This window comes from Equus przewalskii, chromosome 4 (genome assembly GCF_037783145.1).
Source record: "Equus przewalskii isolate Varuska chromosome 4, EquPr2, whole genome shotgun sequence".
Classification (NCBI taxonomy): domain Eukaryota; kingdom Metazoa; phylum Chordata; class Mammalia; order Perissodactyla; family Equidae; genus Equus; species Equus przewalskii.
The window spans coordinates 79408730-79429405 of record NC_091834.1 but is presented as its reverse complement, the minus strand read 5'-3'; the positions used below and the strand labels follow the sequence as shown (position 1 = coordinate 79429405).

Sequence of the window (20676 nt, the reverse complement as noted above, 5' to 3'; positions counted from 1 at the left end):
GCTGGTGTTAACACATACCCAACTGTTTAGATTTGTGCTTTTTTGTGGTTTTGGGTCTCTGAATATCCTTGACCTTCTCCTTTTTTTCCCTAATATTTTTAGCTGTTTTCAACGGGGAGGTTTTTTTCTGGACTTCTAGTCTTCCTTGTTATGAGGAATAGAAGTAACTGTCTTAGTTTTGAGCTAATTTAAACTGAGTCATGAGCTGTGAAAAGAAGGCATCAAAGGAAGTAAATTCTAAAAGATGCAGATAGAGATTTGAAACTATACTGATACTAAGGCCATCTTTTGTTGTTGGAGCAGTCTTGCCTAATCAGCTGTGCCAAAGGGCATTCAAGGAGAAAAGCACTGGCCTTTATCCAAAAGAATAGCTATGCAAATGAAGTTCTGAGAAAAATATTGGAATTTTTTTAAGGAAAATGAGAAAAATAATTACCCACAACTTTGAGATGTGGTCCATCTTCAGAAGCTGCTGCTCCTACCATTGACAACATCATCATCCTGGCATTGATGAGTGAGGGAAGGTAAAGGCCAGATTAGAAGACAGCTGATTAGGAGACAATATGATCTTTCAGATGACAAATTCATAGCTCAGAGAAGCTAGATGGTTGGCATTTGATCACAAAGGATTGCGGTGCTATCTTTGTGGCTGCTTTGCTCTAACCAGCAAACCTAGGAATAAGACAGGTTAAAAAAAAACAGAATTCTTTTTTCAGTCTATTTTTTTCTTTTAGGACAACAGGGCCAGTGGATTTCAAGTTATTATCATGAATTATTAACATGAAAGGTTTAACAGTAATCAAAGTGGTAGCTATCACACGTAGTGCTTGTAGTTGAGCAACTAGTGTGTACAAAACGATGAGCACTTTATTTTGTGTATGTTGTACTGATTTATATTATCTCCAAACACAAGGACAGCGGCAGTTAGACAGAGTTTACTTCAAGAGATTTATGTTATAAGGACAACTAATATTTCTTATGTTTTGCCAATATTCTTGCTCCTACGATTCCATTCTGGGTAAACTCTGGGTTAATGATGAAAGCCAGTCTTGGCTTTGCTCTTTTTCACTTTTTCCAGTGCTATCCTGCTCCTCACTCTTCTTCCCATATGTCTCAGCAAATGCTGTAATAGGGTTGATGGGCGGTGTGTATGTGAAATCTTGCCTAAAATGAAAGTCTAAAATATATTCCGAAAAAAGCAACAGTAACAACACTTTGAGCGTAGCAAAGGTGACAGATGTTGCTAGGAGGAGGGCCATATTTTTCATGGCTACAGAGCACCTTTCTCTGGGGCCAACATTATGTTCCTTCCCAACACACCATGTGCCAATGACTCCAAATGCTCCTTCTGTGACAGAATAATAGAAGCAGTGATCCTTGAGGCTGTAATCATTCTTGCTGTAATTGCTCTTGTTATGGTACACTCAGTTCCATCTACAATGTTTTCCTTCCTGACGGGAAAGAGCTTTCACGGTCATGTAGAGGTTCTGCTCTGAGCTTCTTCCAGAGTCTTGTGTTTACATGCCAAGTCCCTAATCTCCCATTCCAAGATTTCTGGGCTGAACAGGGAAGGAACTGGGTGATACAGGTCCTGAATTGGCCTTGACACAAAACCTCTGAATTGGATCAATGTCCATTGTAGTTGCCTTTCTCTAAGAAGAAGAGGGCATTTCTGATTCATTCAGAATCATTTTTCCAGTCTCACTGATTTTATTGAAAGGATTCAAATTCCCTTCTTTTTTATTTTTCTGCTTATTTCCCATAAACTTTTATTTTTTATAGGAAAGCTGTATTTCAGACTCCATCCGTCTGGCCATACTCACCAGGTGTCCCTTTATAATGCACCCTGGAGAAATCTGCCTTGCAGGACAAGGCTTGTTGCCCTCAGGATCTGCTCTCACCTTCCCTCTGGCCACCACACCAGTAGCTAAGCCCACCAAGAAAAGTAGAGTCCTCTGGGCATTCCAAGAAACATACTCTATTGTGAGTTTTGGGGACTTACAGAATAGATCCATTCTGGCAAGCCCACTCTCCTGAGCCTTTGATCCCTTTCCTCACTCTGCCTGGGCAGTTCTGGCATTGCTATTCATTTGATGGGAGCTAACATTTTCCCAAGCATCTCAGAGCCTTCCCAGCAGTGCTTCAGGACTGGGGATCCTGCCAGAACATTAGATTCTGTCTGACAAGAGAGTTCTCCCATATTGATAAACTCTGCCTTATCCAGCTTTACATTTTGACATTCTTGTTCCAGCACCATTAGCATCCCTCCCAGGCATCCATTCTTGGTTCTGGCTGGTAGAACCCATGGCTTATAGCTCCTTCAGAGTAAAATCTGAGGGAGGGAAGCCGTATAGAGAAGAGGAAGAAGCTATGGAAGAATTCAATCCCTGGAAGTTTCAGGAAGAGTCTACTTTCATCATAATACAACGAGGAATTCTGGAATGTAAATTGTGCCACAAACACTGTCCCACCTTTAGACAAGGGAGTGGGGCTTTTGTACTCCCATCCAATCAATTATTGGCCATTGGAAATGGGGCAAATGGCAACAGGATAGCTTCAATCATCCGTGGGCACTCGTCCAGAGAAGCTTGGAGGTGTGAACTGTTAGCCGAAGCACCTCATAGGAACTAGGGTTTGGGCACATCAACTAAACCAGTAAAGGGGATGGCAGGGGATCTGAGTGGGCCACCAAGACAGTCTGTTGCACCATTTATTAAAATGTTTCTGATATGTTAATGCCCATGATACGATAATTTCCAAATCTTCGCTAGTATTTCAATCAGAATGTATTATTCTCTTCCCTCCACATTTACAACACGTTGCTTGAACCCCTATTTTTAATTGATTTGCAGTTTTTGAGTTACAGTTAGTTGTTTACGTAGCTCTATCCCACTCCAGTTGAAAATTCCTTGGGAGCAGTCAGTCATTCTCCACCTCACAGAGTGAACTTATACATAATATTTAATAATTTTTTCAAATGTGTTTGATAATATGCGTCAGAAATGGCAAGACAAAGCTTATAGCAATTCCTTTTAAAAAGAAAAGTTATTGTCAATTTATCTTTTAGGTCAATCTGAATCCTCGTATGTTGTGTTTGCTTAGTGGTACGCACGTCAGCAAAGGTTTCAGGGAGCCTTGGAATAAAATGGTTGTATACTCAGCCTGAGCAAACTCAAAAGAGTTTCCTTTGTAGGGGGCTGGCCCCGTGGCCGAGTGGTTAAGTTCGTGCGCTCCGCTGCAGGCGGCCCAGTGTTTCGTTGGTTTGAATCCTGGGTGCGGACATGGCACTGCTCACCAAACCACGCTGAGGCAGCATCCCACATGCCACAACTAGAAGGACCCACAACGAAGAATATACAACTATGTACTGGGGAGCTTTGGGGGGAAAAGGAAAAAAATAAAATCTTTAAAAAAAAAAAAAAAAAAGAGTTTCCTTTGTAACTGAAGATAGTCAATGATGGTATCCTTGGAAAAGCTGTGGTCATGATCTCAGAGGAAATCCTCGAATAGGGATCAACTAAAATAAATGTGGAGGTAAAGTTTACTAAGTAAACTTTAGCGATACCTAGAGAAAAACTAAATGTACCTAGTGAATTTTCCTCTCTAGTTTGGTAGAAGAGGACTGTCTGCCACCCAAATAATAGTGGTGGAGTAGAAAACAAACAAACAAAAACAATGCCTTGGCAAGAAAGCATCAAAAGTGGAAGAAGCCTTTTAAACTGTTAAAGGCAGATGGGGACAACATGAATTAAACTGATTCTCTTAGTAATAGAAGTCTTCTTTAAGGCATGAGGTGAACACTTTCACTAGTTTATTTTTTTTCATAGTTGGTTGCTTTTGCAATCTGGTTAAAAATTACCCTTTGTACAAATTTTCTCTGATGCTTTATCTATCCATCTTTCATACTAAGATACTGAGGTACAGAGTTAGTTGGTAACTTACCAAAAATACTGAAAAGTAGAACTATTATTAGGGCCCTAGACTCTATAGGAGAGCCCATTCTTTGTTTGCTGTCTCCTTGATGGGACTCCATAACTTGCCACAATTCTTCAATCGGTCTTTGAGTCTTTAAGAAATTGGTTTGAAATTGGAGAGGCACTGGAGCGGAGCAGGCCTCTCTTCTTCCCCTTCCTCCCACCATGGGGGTAGCCCTGCACACCTTACAGCAAGAGGGCAGAGAACTTATGTTCTCTGGAAGGAGGTACTTCCAAAAGGAAGAAGGGTGGAGCAGAGTCAAACATGGGTTGTTCTTCCAAATTTACATTTATGTAAACCATTTAACTTCACAGGGGTAGAGTGAGTTAAGGCACAGAGAGGGGCCAGGAGTTACTCTAATCTTCCCTTGAACATGAAGAAGAAACCAAAAGAAGGGCCTATCTACTACATGTTTTGTGCCAAGATCTGTGCACTTATTCAGCGTACAATCAATATTTGTTGGATGAATAAATATTCTTTTTACTTTTATAACAATATTAATTTTACACATGGTTACCATATTGATTAACATTTTGTCTCCGTATGTTATTGAAATTCCAAATTTAAATAATTTAAAATAGAGAGATATTAAGATATGGGGATTATCAAAGATTGGAATAGATTTGCTTAAGCGTACTATGATTTAGCTGAGTGTATTTGAAAAGCTTTTTATAGGCTTATGAATATTTTTCCAGTATAGACTAAGTTGGGGGTATCTGTTAATAAGAATTCAGAAAACAAAAGGGAAATGTTTAGACAGAGTTCACCTTTTGTCATATTTAGATTTTAAATTAATGTTTGGTATATTCTCAGATCTGATATAGCCTGAAAACTCTCAGGTTAATTCCTTGACTCTTGTCTATCAAAGTCCTCGAACACCAGCTTCCTCCTCTTTCGAGAACCCTGCTTCCCCCACATTGTCCACATGAGGTGAACTTGTAGCTCCAGGACAGAACTAAACTTCCCTATGTTGTGAATAATTGGAGGAAGCAAATGATATGCAATTGAGGCAAGCTTCCTGTATTTCTCTTTTCTTGGGACAAGTTTATCATGGCATAATCATTTTCAATCCCTCCCTAGCACTTCCCCCATTTTATAAGGAGGTATCTTCTTCCAGCTTCCATTTATTCTATGATTACCTTGTAAACATAAGATGATCCAATATATTTACACACACATTTATAATCTTCATAATAACCTGGAAAGTTTTGTGTTAGTGCTCCATTTTATAGGTGAGAAAATGAAGTTTAAAGAAACTTACAAGCAAGTGGCAAAAGTAGAACTGGGATTTTTGTTTTACAATAAAACCATGTTCTTCCCAATATCCCACACAAGCATACTAGATCCTAAATGATGAGTTTATGATTGTTTAGAATAGTCCTGTTTATCCCTTTACATTAGTCACTAGGAGAAGGTTCTTTCCTATATGGGTTCTGTTACCGCACAAAATTGAGATTCTCTTGCCCAATGCGTGTAGATGGCCAATTAATTATGGCATCAGCCTTTTGGAAAAGAGATTAGCTTTATTCTATGAGGTCCACCTGCAGGGAGACAAGGGGCATGAGCCCTTAGATCTGTCTTTCCAAATCAGGATTTGGGGTTAAATTTAAGAGGTTAGTGAGAATAGGCTGAGATGCAGAAATGCTGGTGGGACAGGTTTTGTTTGGGGGGCTTCAAGTGTTTATGGTAAGGTCTTAAACTTTTACAAAAAGTTTCTAAACATTTATGATGAGGTGAGGAAGGAATTTTAACATCAGATCTTCCTGAATCGGGGACCCCTCTCTTCTGATACGAGTGTGACTTTCAAGTTCCTGTCATGTCCCAGTCCTTTAGTTCCATGGTGGGGGGGGGGGGGGGGCGGGGGATAGATTTTTGGTTCCATGGTTATTTCAGGTCAAGATTTCTTCTTCTGTGTATGCTCTGGCTATGTGACTTTGCACACTTTCTGGAAGACAATTCTTAGTCACTCTGCTGTTCAGAGATGGGGTCAGTTGAGGGGCCCACAGTTACAGCTCTAGGTTCACTCACATTTGGCTCTTATGCTCATTCTCCTTAATTAAAAAATAATTTTTTTTTAACTGGTGGTTCTACCACCTCAAAGAGGCATATATTCTAGAGTAGGGTCAGCTTTGGGTTTCAGATTCTCAGCAGCAAATCCTTCTCCCAACACCCAGGGGAATTTTAGGTTCATAAGTCACGTGAACTTCAATTTTCAACCCAACAATTAGGCAGCACTTTGTCTCTAGCAGCACTGGAGCGGAGCAGGCCTCTCTTCTTCCCCTTCCTCCCACCATGGGGGTAGCCCTGCACACCTTACAGCAAGAGGGCAGAGAACTTATGTTCTCTGGAAGGAGGTACTTCCAAAAGGAAGAAGGGTGGAGCAGAGTCAAACATGGGTTGTTCTTCCAAATTTACATTTATGTAAACCATTTAACTTCACAGGGGTAGAGTGAGTTAAGGCACAGAGAGGGGCCAGGAGTTACTCTAATTGAGCTTCCTTATCTCATGGAGAGAGGAGAAGAAGGTTTTCTACAATAAGAGGGCTAACATAAGAATAGCTGTCTATAATCTCAAGCATCCTTCTGAGACCAGCACCTCCTTTCTGCCCAGCTCACTCCCTTTGCTTCCTGTTCCCCAGCTCCACACTTCCCCATCTCCATCTCTCTTGGCCATGTCATCTGAGCTATGATTTTAAAACTAATCCTGATGTGCATTCTACATGGTTCATCAAGAGTTCCCAATGAGGTTAAACCTCAGTTGCCATAGCAGCCACCAGCTCTATAATGCCTACTTTAGTAGTTTTTTTCCTCTGCTCTGTCTTACTCTCTTCACTTCTTCACTCTGGATTCCTGGCATCACTTCCCAAATAAAAAGTACCCAAGTATTTGTCTCAAACTCTGCTTTCAGAGGAACTCAAAGTAATTAGCAATGATGGTGATGATACTCATAACATGATGATGTAGTATACTCATGAAGTAAAATCACAGTTTAAAGAAGTGAAAAATCCAGGAGGCTTGATGGAGTTGGAGAAAACTTAGTGAAAACAAAAATGAAAAACTTGACATAGGACTGAAACCCTGGAGTAATTTAGACAGAAAAATAAAGGTGGGGGTGTATATTATAGGTAAGATAGCACGAACAAAAGTAGGGAAACTGGAGGTGGGTAATTCTTTCCTTAGTTTGTATATAGATATCCTTTATTTACAGAACCATGCATACCCTTATATTGGAAGATGCCACAAAAATCCAAGTCATTCTAGCAGGCAAGAAATTAAATGGATCCATAAGTACCATTTGCATACAAATACTTTATGACCAAAAATCTCAGCAAAAGCCATCTGACCACTGAGCTTAACGAATTTTCACCACCTAAAAATCCTTAGGTCCCTCTCTTCCAGAACAATTCTGAACACTTTAGAGTGTTACAGGAGCCTGTCTTGATTTAGCTCCTGTCTTCCATTGGCTTCCACCTAGCCATTCTCATTCACCTGATTCTTCTCCCTTGTCTATCCACACTCACCTAACTCACTTCCAAAATGGCCGCCATTACTAATTTTCCAGGTAGATCTTTGTGCAAGGAATCTTCTCTTTCCACCTGTTTTTCCTATTAATCTCTCCTTATCATTCTGAACTTAGTTTGGAGATTATTTGATATGTGAAACTTTCCTTGGCTTGTCCTTGGTTCACCTCCTCCTTGGGCTGGGTGCAATTTTCACAGGATTCTCGTAGCATCCATGTTACTTCTATAAGAGCTATCCTCACACTATATTGCACTATATTGTAATTATCTCCTTAATTGATTGTCTTCCCAACATTTTTAAGCACAGGGACTGCATCTTATTCATTTTAAAATTTCTTTTTAGCATCTTATGTGCCTAAGCAAAATGCTCAGTTTTTACACTGTGTTTAATGAATGTCCTTTGAATAGAGGCATTAATTAATAAATAAAAACATGAATTGTTTCTTTTGCTAAAAGTGTACAGCATCTGGTTTGGGATAAGAAAGTAGAATTAAGAAGCTGGTGAGTATACCCTCTTTATATTTCTGGTGGATATTTGAATATTTATTCTTTTCCTTTCACAAAGTGATGTGAGAGGACAAATAAATTAGCATTTTAAAGAACTTGGGCTTCTAAAACAAAGGTCTAGCTTAAGCGTTTACTATTCATTAAAAACTAATCTGTTAAACCTAAGGTATGGATGAAAGCAGACAGTCTAGAAGGATTTCAAGCCTAAGGAAGGGTTAATCAAGCCAAAGATCATAATCGTGGTATTTCTCAGAGCCTAAGAAGTTTAAAGGAAAGTAGTCACTCATCTTTGACTTTCAGACACTGAGGCATAATCAACAGAATACCAAGCAGTTGTGGAACTTTAATGGTTCTATAGGGAAATTGTTGAGAAGGATTAAAGTTTCTAGATTCAAAGACATTTTCCATCAGACCACTTTCAGGTTGCCATTCCAAATGTACCTGTGGACCTTAAAGCTTTGGGGGCCATCATGGTGATAGTCTACAGCAAAAGTCTTCACTACCTTCTTAAAATTCTAGTGCAATTGTCATCAACACCATTTCTGTATTTTGTTTACTATGCTGCTGATAATGGCAACATTTTTGTGACAGGAAAGTTTGATATCTTTGTTAAAGATTTTAACTAGATGTGGACACATTGATTTCACTGCTAAATCTATTCTCTTGTTTCTATCCTACTAGCATTTTAAAAAATCTGGCAATATATGTTCACAGATAGCCTTAATAAGCCTAATAGTATGTTCCCAACTCACAAAAACTCATTGCAAACTAAATTAATCAGTGATACAAATATAAAGAACATTTTTACTCTCATTTCTTTTGACTTTAGTAGTGTTTGGTTAACAAAAATATTTTAAATATTTGTTTATTTAGAGATATCAGATTTTTTAAAGCATACTTGAGGTTTAGATAACTGTTACATGCAACTATTTATCACTTTGTAGAAAGTAAGGTGAAATTAAGGAAGAAAACCTTCCGTCTTTAAAAATGTATTTAGTTTGAACAGATTTAACTTTTTAAAAAAATGTGATATTATGAAAGTTTTATTCTCTTAACAAACAGTATTCATTTGACAACTATTTATTGTGTGTAAATATTTATTATGCGTGAGACATAGCCCCTGCTTTATAGGAAGTCATAGTAGAGCAAGAGAAAGACACTGGAGGATAACTGCATTATAACTTAATTAAGGCTGTAGGAAAGCATGTGCAGAGAGCTATGGAAGCACAGAGGGGATTCCTCTTCATGCTGCCTGGGAAGATATGTGTAGGCTTCAAAGAACCACGTCAGTTAAGAGAATAAGAAAATTTTCAGGCAGAGACAGAGAAGGACCTTCCAGACTGAGGAAACATGAACAAAGGCGTGGAGGTGTGGGAGGATCTGGTTTGGAGGCAACAATGTGGCTAGGATATATATAATGCAAATAGTATAGTAGAGAGATGGAATCGCAAGGAAAGGATGGGTCAGAACCAAGCTATTTTTGTAACCCTTGCATAGCAATTTGGATCTCATCCTCTAGTTAATAGGAAGTTTTGAAAGTTTTTATGGAGCAGGGTAGCATGAATAGTTCTGTTCTTTAGAAAAATGATAGTGCCTATACAAGTTCTGGTCACCCAATTTCCAAGGTGTATATGTGGACTTTCCCACAGTACCAAGCAGTGCTCAACACCAGCTGGGTGTCTTACAATTAGACTCAATTCTGACACTTTCTACCCAGTGATAGCATCAGATTCCACAGCTGAAGGATTCAATCCTACAAGACTGCGCCCTGTAAATCCACTGCAGACATCAGTCACAAACCCAGGTTGTCACCTGTGCTTCTGACCAACGGGCTACAGATTGAAGGTTTCCATGACCCACTCTTTGGGTTGAGTTAATATGCTCACAGAACTCAGGAAAACTATTAACTCACTAAATTATTGGTTTATTACAAAGGATATTCAAATAACAGCTAGATGAAGAGTTACATAAGGCTAGGTATGTGGGAAGGGGCACTGAGTTTCCATGCCCTCTCCAGGTGTACCTCTCTCCCAGTATCTCCATATGTTCACTAATCCGGAAGCTCTCCAAATCCCCTCCTTTGGGGTTTTTATGGAGGCTTCCTTACATAGGCAGGATTGATTAAATCATTGGCTACTGGCGATTGAAGTCAATCTCCAGCCCCTCTCCCCTACTTGGAGGTGGGGGGAGGTGGGACTGAAAGTTCCAACCCTTTAAACACATTGCAGCCAGCCTCCATCCTTGGGCCCCAAAAGTCACCCCATTAACATAACAAAAGACACCTTTATGCTCTCCTTGCTCAGGAAATTCCAAGGGTTTTAGGAGCTCTGTTCCGGAAATGGAGATGAAGACTAAATACGTATTCCTCGTTATTGTCAAAAACGGAACTCTGCACACTGAGTAAAACAAAGTAGACAGGTGAGTTTATTGCAAGTGTTTCGACCTGCCAGCTAGGAACTCAAGGCTACGGGGGCAATGAGTTCTGAGTTGCTCACAGACTAAAGGCTTTTATGGGGTAAATGCAGAAGTTATTTGGCTTTTTCAGCTGATTGGTTGCCTTGTGGTCTTCTTCCTTATTTGGATCAGGATAGCTGAGTTAGAGGAACAAGGAAGTCCAGGGATGGTGTGAGCAGACTTGGCATTTATGGATTGGCTGGTGTCTGGGAATTGGTTGACATCCTCTGCTGATTTCCGAGGCAAGCTGTAAATCCTTTCAACTTATGTTAGGTAAGGTTGTTTCACTTTCCTTAATGCATGTGTCTTGGCCAACTCCATTTTGTTGCTGACATAAGTGACTTCATCTTAGTTTGGTTCTACATATAAATACAATATCACAGCCTGCTATTTGGAGAATTAATTGGAGAGCAAGAGATTAGAAATGATTTAAGATTCTATTGCAATAATTATGAAAATAAATGTTAAGAGCTTAAACCAGAATAGATATAAAGATATGGTGAATGTAAGAAACACCTTGGAAGCAGAATGTATTAGATCTAAACATCCAGTTGTTTGTCAAATTGAAATAGTTGGGTGGAGAAAAGATGACCCTGATGTTTTAAATCTGAGAGACTGGTGGGGTAAAGATGAAGAGGGACTGATGCTAGAGGAGGGAAGCAGCTTGAGGAGAGATGGTGAATTTTGTCAGGACTTGCTTAGGCTATAGCACCTGCGATACATGCAATGGAGATATGCAGGAAGCAACTCGGGGTTGCAGAGTAAAACTCAGTACAGAGGGGAGTACAGCTTGAATTACAAATTTAGGAATCATCGAAATAGATGGAAACAGAAGGAAACAGGGACTGCAGGTAAGAAAAGAAGAGGTCTAAGTGCAGAATCCGGAGAAATATCATAGACGCTCAAAGGCAGGAGAGAAGAATTAAATCTGAAATCTAAAACTATTTTGACGTCTTTATGAGGAAGGGCACAAAATATTCCTGTCTTCCTGATGACAGCTTTTGCATTTCCATTACCAACTGGAAAAACAATGATTTTTTCAGATCATGCAGAATATCTGGACATTTTATTTGTGACCTCAACTGTTTTCACATCTATGCTTAGAATCATCATATCCAAGCGCTGGGCTTTAGAGGCTGTAGTGCAGAGGTTCAGGGAATAGGTTCCTGGTGTAGGGGAGGAAGGTAAATCCTCTGCCTTCTCTGGGTCCTTCTGGCTGGGCTACAAGCCAAATTGACACAAGACGAGTAACAGGAGAAAATTAAACAAAGCTTTACAGTATATATACATGGGAGAAACACAGGAAAACTGGGTAACTCACAAAATGGCCGAGCTGCCAGCTTAAATACCATCGTCAGCTAAAGGCAAAGGAGGATGCTGAGGGTGGTGCTTTGAGATTTCAGAGGGGAGGAAGACAATTTACATGGAGATGGAAATGCAAATGTTTGTTAGTTTTGCTGGGCCAAAAATGGGCTTGTTGGTGCCTTTCTATCACATTTATTTTACATTATACTATGGCTGTCTTAAGGTGATAACTCTTTCCTGGAGCAGGCCTCCTATGTTAAATTCTTTTAGGCAGTTTGGGGGAAGGTCAAATGTCTTTCTTGAGTCTTCTGAGCCTTTATTATCTTCAGCTCAAAATAATCCACATACCGGAGTGGTCCGTCTTGGGGCAGCCTCCCCTGAACCCCATCACTAATCAGGATTCTGATTTCAAATCCCAGTTTTGCTACTTACTCAACTGGGCACCAGGAGAAGTTACTTCACTTTACTGCGTGTTATTTTTCGCAACTTCAAAAAAGGAGGTATCAAAATGCCCCACGAAACACTAGGCATTATGTCTGGTGCTTTGTAAGAATTCAATGTGATTCTTGATGTTATTATTCTTACTACACGGAAACATTATAATTTTCAGAATAAGCCTTTGATTCCTTCCACTTCTTAAATAGAGTTCCCATGGAGTTAAGTGAGTTTCAAATTTAGTCTCTATCATTTTGAAAAAGATGACCAATACAGGGTGAAAAATTTTCTTTTCAATTTGTATAATGACATTTAAAATCATCCTGTCCATGAATACATTTCTAGAAAAAATTTAAAGGAAATATTTTCTCTAAAATTTCTCTCTAAAAGTTCATAGTATACTGCAGAAAAGGAACACATTAGAAATAAATTGAAGTATGTTATGAAGTGGTAAACACTTCAGTATAGTGCCTTTTTTTTACTGGACATTTTCATAAAAGTGGTTTTGGCTAATTATTATATTTCTGTATATAAATTCTTTTCTGAGAGCCATAGTATAGCATTAGCTATAAGTGTTTTATTATCTGTCACAGTAAATCTTTAACCTTGGGAATAATGAAGGAGCATAATTACTAGTTTATATGCAGTTCATTATGGCAACAGTAGCCTTCATTTCATAAAGGATGTGTGACAAAGAATGAGAGGAATGTGTCTCTATGGCCAGCTTTCACACAGAATTCTAACAATACATTCTTATTTCATTAACACACGGTAGGTGTTTTGTTTTGTTTTTACAATTTTGTAGGCTGGGAAGACCATTCTCCTTAATAACTAGAGCTGTCCTTCTAAACTGGATGTTTTTGTCTTTTTAAAAAGATATTGACAGCTCACGCGGAAAAGGCAAGAAATTTCATAAGGCATCTTGGAACGTTCTAATCAATTATTTCTCTGAGTATACTATATTCCAGTGGGTTTCAAAAAAATAATTTTAGAGTTGACATAAAAATTATGCTTGAATGACAAGTGAAATTTTACTTAATGAACTTTCAGTTGATGGAAAATAACAAGTATTAGAATTTCATTCCAAAATAATTTTCTTTGCAATTTTTAGCCAAACTCATCTTCCAGCATGTCTCTTAGGATATACAACAAACTATAAAAATGACCAATTGAATCTTCCCAAAAGACACATAATTCCAAACATTCATGAACTCACTAAAATTATTTGTTTCCTTCCTACAGAAGCTAGAACTTAATCTCAAGGCTTACCAAAATAAGACCAGTCTTACTTCTGGGTGAATGAAGGCAAAAACGTTAATTCTCAAAGTTGAAAAATTTACTGTGGCTTAATATAAGAAACTCTTACATAGTTGATGCCTTCACATAGATGTTATGATCACATACTCAGAGGACTTTTTGTGCTGAGCAAAACTGACACTTGGTCCACCAGCTCCATTCCAAGATTGTTGACACACCAATTGGCATTTAAGGGAGGCACCCAGGATCAACTTGCTTCCTTTTGCTGGTTCATGGGTAAAGTAAAGCATTTGATGTAGCTGCAATTCAGTGCATATCTTTAGGCTTAACGGTTGAGGAACCAGCAGACTACCTGAGGCTTTCAGCTCCTTGATCAAAAATCCCAATGTTTTGGCAGAGAGGACACTCATCTGGCCACTAACTCCCCAGATGTTTATCTACTAGTGAGCATACATGAAGGCTTCAGCTTATGTTGTGTCTTGAACTCAGTTTCTCCTCACTGTTGTTGGTAACTTCATGATACGGCATCAGTGCAGAGGCCTGAATGCCTCTCACCGCTTGTTGGAGATTGGAAGCTAAATCTCTATCAGCCTGAGTAGCTGAGGCAACACCTCTCTTCTCTCAAGGGCATATCACCTCATAACTGGAGCGTTAGCTGTTTAATGTAAGCGTTGTGAGAACAAAACAGACAAAATGTCAGGAAGTGGGGTGGAGGACAAATAAATGAACATACTTGTAGAGGAGAGACCCAGAAGGAAGATTTAAACACTTCCTCACTTTCTGTATCCTAAGCTTATGTATATTAACAATACACATGTGGTTTGTTGAGTTCCTTCTAGTAATGCTAGGTAGTTGCCTTATCTTATGCCCCTTCACAACCCTATGAGATAGGACACATTATTATCCTGTTCAGTAGATGAGGAATCTAAGGCTTGGGAGGTTAAGTAAATTGCCAAGGTGACATGGTTCCTAAGTGAGGAACGGTAACGGCTCCCACCCACTCCCTCCAGAGGTCAGCTCTGAGCCATTCTGCTGAGATGCCACAGATAGATTATGTGATGGGAAGGGCATCCCTGAGACTGTGCAAAGCAGCCCTTCCACTCTGCTCGATTGTCCTGGGCAGAGGGAAGGATGGACGTAAACTTAAGGCTCATTTTGTTCTCTATTGCATGCCCTTGAACTGTATGTAGTCTCTGTTATTGATGCTCTAAGGCCTTTGAAGGAAAGACAGCACTTGGAAAGGAAGGTCGGTTCACACATTTGTTGCTCCTGTTTAGTGCAAGCCTGGGTTTTACAGGGCAGTGCCGGACTGATTTATATTCTTTCCTGCAATCAAAAAAAAGGAAGAAAATTTTTATTTAAAAGGGAAAGATTCTTAAATTCTGTGGGAAATGAATAGGATTTAAAAAGGTTAAATTTTTTCTCTTTTGACATTTTCTGTTCCGCTGACATTTTCTGCGATGTTTGCTTAGAGGTGAGACCTTTTCTGTTTCTTTGTTTGTGGTTGTCTGAAACAAATCAAGCTCTTTGTTTTAAACTATTTCTCTTGCTTTTCCTTTTCGGCTTTGTAGGAGCCTGTCTCTCCAAGAAAATACTAAATCACTTTTATTTGGTTCAAGGTTAAAATTTACTTGTGGAAAAGATTTATGATGCTTTGCTTTGTTTAAAAAGTTTACACTAGAAATATATGTATCCTGGAAGAGAAATGAAGGTTTCTCTGGTTGTCTAAATTGTCTAAATTTTAAGTATTTAGCTTCTGAAAAAAAAACACAATTATGTGAACACTAAAAACATGTATTGCATGTTTACGCAATACATGCAGTTTTGTTGAATGTGATTTTGATAGGCAGGATGGATAATTTAGGCTAAAACTGTCCTTTGGCATAAAGAAATAACATTCACCAAGGAGCAGAAGTGCAGGCTTACCAGCTCAGACTGGACGGCTGGCTTGCCCCTTTTCAGTAGGTTACTATATGAGTAAGTTGCTTCTCATGACGACCAATTGTGTGCATAATCTTGGCTACACTATTTTTCTGGTTTAAGAGTCAGAGAATGATAAAATTTCAAGAATTGAAGGGACTACTTCCTGGTTTTAGCCTTCCCACGAAGTAAAGCACATCTATTTGGTTAGATTTTTTTTGTTCTCTCTTTGAAAAAATGACATTCTGCAAATTATAATACTGAAAATATCCTGTCTGGTCTTCCCCTTGGATAAAGCCATTGCCACCTATTTTAGTTTTCTAGGCCTGCCATAACCAAGTAATACAAACAGGGGGGGCTTCGAACAACAGAAATTTATTCTATCTCAGTTCAGGAAGCCAGAAGTCCAAAATCCAAGTGTCAGCCAGGTTGGTTTCTTCTGGAGGCCCTGAGAGAGTATCTGTCCCTTGCTCCTCTCCTTGCTTCTGGAGGTTGCCAGCAATCCTTGTTGTTCCTTGTCTTGTAGACATATAACTCCTCTCTCTATCTCCTTCTTCATAGGACTTTCCCCCGTGTGTGCTTTTATCTAAAATTTCCCCTTCTTATAAGGATACTAGTCATTGGATTTGGGCCCATGCTAATCTAGTTTGTCCTCATCTTAACTCGATTACATTTGCAAAGACATCATTTCCAAATAAAGTTACATTTACACATTACTGGGGTTAGGACATTAACATACCATTTTGGGGGATACAATTCAACCTGCACTAGCACCACCATGACCCATTAGAAGTGGAAGTTCTGCACTAGGACAGAGTTCATGCTTGAGTGATAGGCAATGAAATGCCATTTATGCACTAGCTTCATTATTGCAAATGTTAGAAGACTGGTCAGAATATTTTATTTCTCTAGAATATTGACTTGAATTGGTTCTGCAGATTGGTGCATCAAAATCTCATGCATCATATGGTGATTTCGTGTTATTGATATTTGTTTTAATAAGATTTAAAAGCTGTTGTTTTGGGTGGTATTTTATAGGCATTAAGAAAACAAGTTAGGTTGTGAACATGACCCTCAATTTCCTCAAGTTCACTTGAAGAAATTAAAGGTTGGTCCTGAGAGCGAGCATAGGAAACACATTGGGATGGGGGAACAGATTGGGATAAAGCTTGTCACTGAGGGGGCTTGGTGACTTCACTCTTGAGCACAGACAGCCCCACTCTGGTATCTTACCTCTGCGCTAGAGACGTGCTGACACACCTAGATGGAGACTTCTATACATCTTTAGCCAACGTATGTTCAAGTGCCCAGGGGAGTCAGGGGGGCATCTACATGAAGAACAGAAGCCTGCAGGTTAGGGTCTGTCTCCGGACAATAAGGCAAGGAAAAGAAGGTGGGAGGATCCCATTGGCATAAGGGCTGTGCCAATAAAGAACAGAGCAGCGGATTCCCTGCAGACAACTCACTGAGGAAGGGTGAAAAATTCCCCAACCAGGACCCTAAGCGTTATGTGGGAATACTCATGGTGAGACACTGTGAAGCTGCTGGGAAACAATAACTTGCTTGGTGAAGGGAAACATCTATGAATTTTTCTATACTGTTAACTAAAACTTTCTTCTGAGGTGCATTGGCTTGTGTGCCTGTATGTACGGAAATTGAGGGCAGCTTGCTCGGCTTTCCAGTAGAGGGATTTTCCCCAGGTGTCTGGGGTGAGGCTTGTGCCAAGAAAGTTTTTCACTCAAATGAAGTGGTCTGGGTCCTCTGTACCAAAGACAAATCAGGTATGAATACTACTCTCTGAGAGCCCTAAAATTGTATGCAAAATTTCATGTAAATTTTTCATATGCCCTTTTTTGGGGATGAAGTTCCTTAACTTTTAACCGATATTCAAATGGCTTCATGACATAGAAAAGGCCAAGAGCATCTAATTGATGAGAATAGCAATCACCTGACCCCTGTCTGCTCCTAGTTTTCTGCCCTTCTCTCTTTCTAATCTCCTTTGAGTTGATTGAACACATGAGCTTTGCTTTATTCGGGACTTTTGTTTCACATGGAAGCCTTTCCCCTCTCTCCCCGCCATCCTTCCACCCATTCTCGCTCCCCATGGGCTCCTTCTCAGACTTCAAGTCTTAGCTTAAATTTCATCTCTTTGACTTTCCCATCTAACGTAGATTCTCTACTTCCCTATTAGTCTCTGCTCAGCTTCCCATTTATTTCCTTCAAAACACTTATCAAAACATGTACATAATTTGCTTATTTTTAATCTATCTCCCAAAGGGCAGGGATCTTATTATCTTATTTCCTGTTAAATTCCAAGTGCCTACCAGAGTGCCCAGACATAGTAGGTGTTCAGGGAATGTTTTCTGAACACCAAATATGTGGAGAACACACTCTAACATGAGGCAAGAACCTAAAGAGCACTAGATTTATGGAGTCACAGTGCTAACGGACATTTCCCGATATTAGTTTTTTCCACTACATTAGCAATTGTTTGTGCTGATGAAATCAGTGACTGTACCCATAATTAGAGCTTAATTTACCTTTACAAAAGAAATGGAGTTTCTTAAAGTTCTATTTTTTTAAAAAAAATCCAGATATTAGTAACCAGTGAAGTAAACTCTAAACTGAAATGAAAATTAGGAAAATTTTTCTTCAATCTAATATAACTTGTGAAAAAGAAAAGAGCCCAAAGTATTTCTTGTTACCAACGCTCACGTTTCTGGGCATGTAGAATCATGGTATGTTCTCTTACTCATTCACGTACAATAACCTCAAACCTCATGCATATCAACTCACAGAGCAGTGCACGCACCAAAAGGGAGTCAGGAAAGACCGACTTCATGCCCCAGTTATTGACAGGTTTCCGTGGCTAAGCCTGTCTGTGCCTTTTTTTTTTCTTTTGGAGAGATCTATACCTACAAATGTTACCATGACTTTCAATAGTAGTTCTAGTTTACTTTTAAATTTCTGCAGACTGTCAGATAAGATACGTGAATCTGTATCTTTGTACTCACCTGACTTCGTTTTTAAAAATTTTTCTTTTTAAATTGAAAAAAATTCTTTAGCAACCCCCTTCAGGAGAGCATTAACTGTGAAGGATTCGACTCTTCATTCAAGGCAGTTCTTAAACTGAGGATGGCTGTCACTACTGTAATGGCATTTCCATTTAAGCGGCAGAAAGTTTGCTTTCTACAGATTATTCTTCCTTCATATAAAAATATATTGTAATACACATCAGAAAGAACCAAGTGAAAGCTTGATTACCCAAGTAATATTTCACAAAAAGGTTTTCTCCAGTCCACTGCTTTTTTTCAGCCAAAGAGACCTCCATTAATTGCATAATTTCCTTAGGTCACCCATAGATTTCTTGGTTCAATAAAATATTATTTTAAAAGCAAATTTTATATTTATTTGTGACCTAATTTTCTATAGGCAATACAAAGGACTACACTTAAAAAATTAAAAATAATACTCTTTTTCTAACAAAAGCACCATACAATCATTGTAGAAAATTTTAAATATGTGAATAAGCAAAATTAAAGAAATAAAGTATGCTCTAATAAAACTGTGATGAACATCCTTTTGGTGAAAAACTTTTATCCATTTTGAATTATTTCTTTGAAAGAAACTCCTAGATGTACAAATTTTCTAGTATAATGTTTAAAACTACTTGATGATACTTGATGATTATGAATAAGTCAAATGTAATTTTTCTTTAATAAGCAGTCTAAACTATTAAAATAAGGAATAAAGCCAAACCAACTGAGAAAATGAAAAGGGTAACTTATTCCTAAAAGCATTAACCAAGAAAAAAATAAAATAAGCCAACTCAGTCCTCTTGGTCATGTTAACACTGTGATTATCTTCAAGTTCCATGAGGGCAAAGATTTTTGTTAGTTTTGTTCACTGCCTAATTCCAGTGCCCAAAACAGTACCTGCCATATGTTAATATAAAAAGTCATGTTGAATGAGTTACTTAGGAAAATGCAATAAAGCTATGGTTTGTATGCAGTTTATAGCCCCCTTTGGCAGAATAAATCTAAATAATCAAAATGTGTTTATTCAGTAGCTGTCATGTTCGGAGCTTACAGATATTTGCCTCTGGTTTGTGTATGAGGAAACCAGGATGGCAGGTATTGCTCTCTTTGGTTTTTCTTGCTCTAATAGTCCAGCAAAATTAAGAACAGAACTGACTCATACAAATGAGAAATGAGTCACAAATCTACCATAATATTTATTAGCTAAAGATATCTAAAATTGAGATCTGTATTTTAGACATGACTCACTAGGAAATGATTCTTGAAACATGTTTAAAGAAATTCATGCAGCAGCCAGCCCAGTGGCACAGTGGTTAAGTTCGCACGTTCGGCTTTGGCAGCCTGGGGTTTGCCGGTTCTCATCCCGGGTGCAGGCCTACATACCACTTGTTAAGCCATCTATGGCAGGTGTCCCACATATAAAGTAGAGGAAGAAGGGCACGAATGTTAGCTCAGGGCCAGTCTTCCTCAGCAAAAAGAGGAGGATTGGCAGCAGATGTTAGCTCAGGGCTAAGCTTCCTCAAAAAAAGAAATTTATGGAAGCTCGTTATGTGTAATATTACCCTAGGACTTGATGGTTGTGCACTCCGGGTTATTTTGCCAACTTACCTACATTTTCATTTAGTTTCTCCATCTAGTAGCCTCTGGTCTTATTTATATTTTCTGATGGAGTTGGATGAAGAGAATTTTTAATAATATCTCCCCTGTGCTCAACGTGAAATGAATGTTAACCATTTGGAAAATGCCTTTTCATAAGTTGTTGAACCAGAAGTTCTCAGCTCTGTAGCAGACAATCTCAGCTCAGCTTCCCAAAGTCTCGTCATATGCATTTTTCAGCCAAGCTCGATAACCCACCTTCAGTCTCTATGCAGGCTTCTGCCTGGCCTCCATGAAGATAGCCCCTTCAGCAACTTGGAACTCAGCATCTGCCTCCTTAACTTCTGTCACTCCTCTTGGAGTCCACCTCCTTGAGCCAAGTAGGAAAGCAACCTTCAGGCAGAAATCCAGGGCTAGCGTGTGTCTTTCTTCTCTGGAGAATCATAGTTCTGTGCTATTCAATACCTGAAAACGGTTCCCTCATATACTCCATCCAGTTTTCTTGTTGCTGTACAGCACGGGAGGCAATGTACTTGTACCAGCTGCTCTGTCGAGTCCCAAAGGAGAAGTCCTATTTACTTTTTATTATGCTTTTTTCACCATATTGTTCTTTTTCTGTCCTGAGTTTTGCTTGATTAAATAAAATTTATTTCATTTTTCTTTCTTTTT

The 20676-nt window shown here is 38.9% G+C and overlaps 1 long non-coding RNA gene across 2 annotated transcripts in view; it reads left to right on the top strand.

Moving 5' to 3' along the window:
- LOC103564112 (uncharacterized) overlaps positions 1–20676 on the top strand; it is a 103715-nt gene that overhangs the window by 7903 nt on the left and 75136 nt on the right. For both annotated transcript variants that reach the window (XR_011539247.1, XR_011539248.1), the window contains exons 2-3: positions 10306–10420; positions 10589–10729. This is a non-coding gene — a long non-coding RNA (uncharacterized lncRNA). The remainder of the gene's footprint in view (positions 1–10305; positions 10421–10588; positions 10730–20676) is intronic.